General features: G+C 41.4%; 1 pseudogene across 1 annotated transcript; it reads left to right on the plus strand.

Moving 5' to 3' along the window:
* The first annotated feature begins 3417 nt into the window (after window positions 1–3417).
* LOC147613530 (calmodulin-like protein 3 pseudogene) lies at window positions 3418–4444 on the plus strand (annotated as a pseudogene). Its single transcript, XR_015263209.1, has one exon. The product of XR_015263209.1 is annotated as a calmodulin-like protein 3 pseudogene (transcript).
* The last annotated feature ends 1503 nt before the right edge of the window (window positions 4445–5947 follow it).

Genomic DNA, 5947 nt, shown 5'->3' on the forward strand with positions numbered 1-5947 from the left:
GTGCTTCAAGTAAGGAGCTTTGATGGCAACCTAGAGAGACTTTGATGGAGGATATCTTACTTACAAGAGTGCTTGAACACAATTAACTTGATTATGAACTAAGGCTGCCAAACTAATCCATATATATTACCCATGGTTAGCATGGACATAGGTTGACCACATCGTCTCACCCACAACTTGTCCAAAATGACCAACCAACCATATCATCCAACTGGGACTATATTAGATTACAGCAAAGTTTGATAAGGACTTAGCACAGCTCCCATGACCATCTGAGACCATGTGGATCCCCCTCAAACTAGCCTTGTAACTCAATAATAGTGTGTCTTTGATTTGGTGTCCATCACTCACTAATGTGATCACTTAGCCTACACAAGTGTGCATTCTATTTGGCAAAGTGTGCCAAGTCTACATAAGACGCTCGGGTGCTCACCACATTAGCTACTCCTCCTAACCATCTAGCCACACTTGGCCACCATCCAGTGTCTAAACTAGAAACTGTCGAATGTCCAGGTGCTCACATCAGCTTACTCCTTATAAAGGGGGCTTAAAAAATAGAGCACTTCTGCCATCCACCTACAAAAACAACATGCCAGGTGGAGAATTAAGCAAATGCTTTTCCAATAGAAGGACCTAAAGAGGCCAGTAGAAGAGAGGCAGTTATAGGACATTGAATCATATGTTGATAATGCATGTTGATAATATAGAGGCTGATCCAGGTACCATGAAATAACAACTAGATGATTAGAAACCCAAACGACTTTGCACAACGCACAACAAGTTAAACCTTAATAAAGACGACATGATAACACATCTATGGTAGGACTATAACACTGACAAAACCAAAGTTATTGTGGAGGATCTACAAAGAAGCTTGAGAACTAAGCAAGGAAAATAAGGCAGAGAATAGTAATAAATGTGATCAACATAGGTTCCTAGCAACTGTTATGATAACCCGTATTAACAATGCTAATATTGCAATGTTAACAATGCTAAGTATCCTATAACAATGCTAACAGTGTTAACTATCCTCAATGCTAACTATCCCCTCTAACAATGCTAACAAGGCTAACTATCCTTTATAACAATGCTAACAATGCTACAAAATGATTGGTGTTGGTTCTATAATGCTAACTATAATGCAAAGTGGTTGGTGTTGGTTCTACAATGCTGCAAAGTGTTGGTTCATGACAATCTCCACGTTATAGATTTTTTTCAAATTTGTTTTTGTTTGGAGTGTACACAAAGACAACATTAAAATGTAAAATTTATCAAGTGTCTTTGCTCAACCTATGGTGGATAGAACAATTTTGCATCCATATATGCATTATTACAAAGGAAAGGTGTGAAATGGCAAAAAAATATAATGATACGTGTAGTGGAGGCCTCTCTTAGTCCTCCACACCCCCCTCCCCAAAAAAGCAAAAAAGCAAAAAAGAGAAAAGAAAACACTTTCTAAGCTCCCTAACATGGGGCCCTTCAAGATAAAGGTTAAATTTGTCAACAATGTAATTATGGATTCTTTAATAATTAAAAGTACTTTCATTTTTATCTTTATTAGATTTAATCCTTATAGATAATAAGAAATTATGACTTCCACGAAATGAGATCAACGATGTAGGAGGGTTAATTTATAGAATGTTGAAACGAACAAATATCATAACAAGTAAGATGATGTCAAGAGAGGAGGAAAACTACAGGGAAGAGTGTGAATTATTTTCTGCAAATTCATAAGGTTTCAGCAAGAAGTGTAGGAATGGATGTGCCATGTCAGTCATCTATCTTCCTCCTCCTATGCGCTCTAATGGTCCTCAGGTAGCTCTCTTGCTAAAACGGATGTGCACCTCACAACCTTCAACCATGCACAAACATGCCAAACGATGTAGATTCCATTGATCCTACTCCGACAGAGACCTTCCTCCTAGCTGTTAGAGAGACCTTTGTCTACAATAAGTGTTCTCACATACATAGGCTCTATTGTATCTCTCTCTAACAAAGAGAGAGAGAGGGCAAGGGGGTATAGAGAAGCTTGTTCAAAGGGTTCTACGTACAAGAAGGGAACTGGAGACCTATCCTTCCCGAGAGAGAGAGAGAGAGAGAGAGAGAGAGAGAGAGAGAGAGAGTTCTATTAACATCTACGGAACGCTAAAATGGCTGATGAGACCAAATACATAAATGTATGGTCCAAGGAAAGAAACATCAAATTAAAAGTTAAAAAAAAATCATAGTGTTCATCTATTATGCCACCACGAGATGTAACATTTATTAGGGTAATGCCAAACTCAAGGGCATCAAATTTTGGTGAGACTATGCCAATAGCAGGTGTGTGTGTGTGTGTGTGTGTGTGTGTGAGAGAGAGAGAGAGAGAGAGAGAGAGAGAGAGAGAGAGAGAGAGAGAGAGAGCATTCCGCCACCTCTGCACAGAGAAAAAGAGAGGGTTGTCACCCATAGATCGAGAGAGCAAGAAAAATGCGCCAGTTTTTCTTTCTATAATATCAAGAGGACTTATATAACCTTAGTGTTTTCAATGTTTGAACTTTCTACGATGTTTCCTTCCCGAACGTTAGTGGAATACCACCACCAGTTGTTAGGGTGGTACTAGGTAGAACTTCATGCATGAGGTTACAAGTTTAAACAGAGCTGGCCAACCTTTTAAAAAAATATAAAGGCTTGACTGGAAATTTGTTTTTTTTAAATTACGTAACTAATTCCTAGTTGATGAGAGGAAATTTGAAAATACACTACTCATACACACTAGATACCATTGCTTGCACACACGGAAAGGAGTTAGAGAGTCCCTAGATGCAAGGATGGTCATGATGTAATAGCCCTTATATATTGAGACAAATATATGTATTGTATATTCAGACAAATAAACATCTCATTTTGTGACTAGTAAAGGGAGGGAGAGAGAAGCAGGAGAGGGCGGGGTGGCCGTGGGGAATTCATGCTTAATTAAATGAATTCCCCACGGCCACCCCGCCCTCTCCTGCTTCTCTCTCCCTCCCTTTACTAGTCACAAAATGAGATGTTTATGACTTTTACGGAGAATTGTGAGACCTTAAATAAAAAGGCTATGGGTGAGAGCATGGAAATAGAAAGCATATGGGGGGTCATCATTTCTTTGCCTTTAATAGAGAGGGAAGGGTGAATGCATGCAAATAGCATGCACATTTGACTTTTTCAAGCCATACTAAAATGGAACCTTAGAAAAACACTAAAACTCACAGAATATTTTTAATGGAAATGCAAAAAACATTTTGGTGCCATATATATTATACATGTGTATGTGTAGCCCTTATATAATATAATATTTATAAAAAAAAAGAGGCCAAACTTTCAAAACGTTAGTGGACATTATTAAATTATATAAAATTAGGCGTTTGAAAACAAATAGATAGCTATCGGGAAAGCCACAGTCGTACGGGGCTTTGACGCAAGGCCTTCGACTGTCGTATACACACACATTTCTCGTGAATCGCGCGTCGATTACGTGAAGTTTCTCGAGTGAAAGTCGGCTGGAGAGAAGGCATCCCTTCTGTGCCACAGGCTATGGAAAATCCCATCCGCAGCCCACCTCGCCCAACCCCTCGCCCATCTCCTCTCAAGGTCTCTGTGAGTTTCAAGAACGGGCAGCTGAAGACCTTGGAGCGCTTCTTCACCACCAGGAACCGCTTCGAGACCCCCGATGCGGAGAAAGCAGAGCTGTTTAGGGTCTTCCGGATGTTCGACAGAGACGGCGATGGCAGGCTCAGCGTTGAAGAGATCAGGGGCTCCTTGGAGAAGCTCGGCATCTTGGTCTCTGCAGCAGATCTCACCTCTCTCCTTACCTCAGATCACAATTCCGATGAAGGCAATGACCATGTCGGATTGACAGATTTCTGCATTCTGTACAGATCTCTGTGTGAAGAAGATGCAGAGGATGGGATTCTTACCCCTACCGGTAAGCTTCTGGACTCAGATCTCAGATCTGCCTTCGATCTGTTTGACAAAAACCACGATAATTTCATCTCTGTAAGCGAGCTTCAGTCGGTCTTGATTAGCCTTGGCTTCAAAGAAGCCAATAGTCTCGATGAGTGCAAGAGCATGATTGCCAAAGTAGACTCAGATGGGGATGGCATGGTTAACTTTGATGAGTTTAAAGTCATGATGAAGAGCATTAGGGAAGAAGATTAGCAGAGATTTGGAAAATTGGCTCTGTTTATGCTGGTTAATGAGCCCTCACATAGCATTTTGAGGCATGGCATTCCTGAGAGGTATGTTGCCCTCCCACATGCTTTGAAGCCCTCGCATACAGAGGAGGGATTGTCTCTCAATGATAATGTTTTGAGCCCTAGCATCAAATCACACGAAATCTGTATAGAAGCTCTACCACTGGATTGACATTATTTTTGCATTGTATCAGGACTTGGAACGTTGCTTATCCAGATTCTTGTCAGTTTAATCGTATGATGTTGCCATCATGCATGATATATTGTTGTCTTGTTCAAAAGAAAATTCTGTTTTACTTGCATTTTTCTAGTATTTTCAAGAAAGCCACTTAGGCACCTTAATTCTGCTGTGACCCTTGCACAAACACCTGACCAAGCTGAAGAAACAAGAAGGTAAAAATAACAACTGCTCAATTTTGATCGTCCCATCCCGATCAGACAAGGTCCTGATCGTCACATTATGATCGCCATCCTTTAGGTCACTTCAAAACATCCAAGACAGAATCGTTCAAAGTTCCGGTCGTGGCCCAATGTGTGGGTGTGGTGATCACACAGTGCCTACTTGCATCGTGCAAATGGTAGCATGTGAACTTCCTCTTGCAAGAGGGTTGGGTTTCCTTCATGGGTTTTGAACCTACGTCTCCCTGTGGGCCCGTTGAGAGTTGGGGGCTAGTGGTCTGAGGGCCTGTTGGTTGGAGATTTGTATTGACCATTCCTTTTTTGTTCCCATGAGTAGATTCTTTTCTCTAGTAGCAAGGTCACCACTGACCAGGAGGCAGCTTGGTTTTCCTACCGGAATGCATTACACAACTTGTGGCCAAGCACAGGGCCACAATCTCAACCTGTGCTTGTGGAGATTTGAACTCGGGATCTCTCCTCCCCGAGGCACAAGCCCTCAGGTGTCAGTTGGCTGTCTATTGACCATTCCTCGGCAGGTGTAAGGAAGCCTAATTCTTTATGCTGACTAGAACACTGGCGTGTGATACTCAATCATGATGTGGAAGCAAACCCAATAACATATGTATAACAGTACAGTACTTTTGTTGCTATAATACACCTTACACCAGTTGAGAGGCCCAAACTGTTTGGTGATGAATATCACTTTAAAACATAAGAGTGGACAAGACCTTGGTCAGCCATTTTCCTGTTGGTTTGCCACTACACCTGGAAAACGGGGCCTGACGTTTTAGTCAAATTAAATCTTAGGGGCTACCCTAATGTCAAGTAAGGAGGATCATAAGATAGAAAAACAGATGTGTAACAGCTTGTCCAGATAAGAACTACCAAAGTTTGTAGGCTGAAGCCAAAAGATAGGGGGAAGCCTGAGGAGCTAAATGTGAAAAGAATAGTTTTAACCAAAAGCCCACACAAGCTATTGATAGGTGGAGGTAGTGCCTATGATCCTACATCTTGCCAAGAGGTAACATTGTGTGGGAACACTATAACAGTACAGTTCAAAGAAGTTACCATGGACTGCATAGTGCTGGTGCTAGAATCTAGTGTATCGATGATGCAAGCTGAAAATATGTATACAAAGCCACATAAAATTGCTGGAGACTTGAAGGGTGCGCGAAGGGGTAGGTCATATGGTCACAAGCGGTGCATTTTAGTTAGGGTTAGGTTGTAGTGAGACTGTAATGACTCCTAATTGTGTCAAGTTCCACAATTTATCCTTACTAGACTCTGAAGACATGGTTGGGGCCCAATTACAGGGCATGAAGACATGGTCATGGTTG

The sequence above is a fragment of the Cibotium barometz genome, chromosome 43 (assembly GCF_041138505.1).
Source record: "Cibotium barometz isolate CiBa-2024 chromosome 43, ASM4113850v1, whole genome shotgun sequence".
Classification (NCBI taxonomy): domain Eukaryota; kingdom Viridiplantae; phylum Streptophyta; class Polypodiopsida; order Cyatheales; family Cibotiaceae; genus Cibotium; species Cibotium barometz.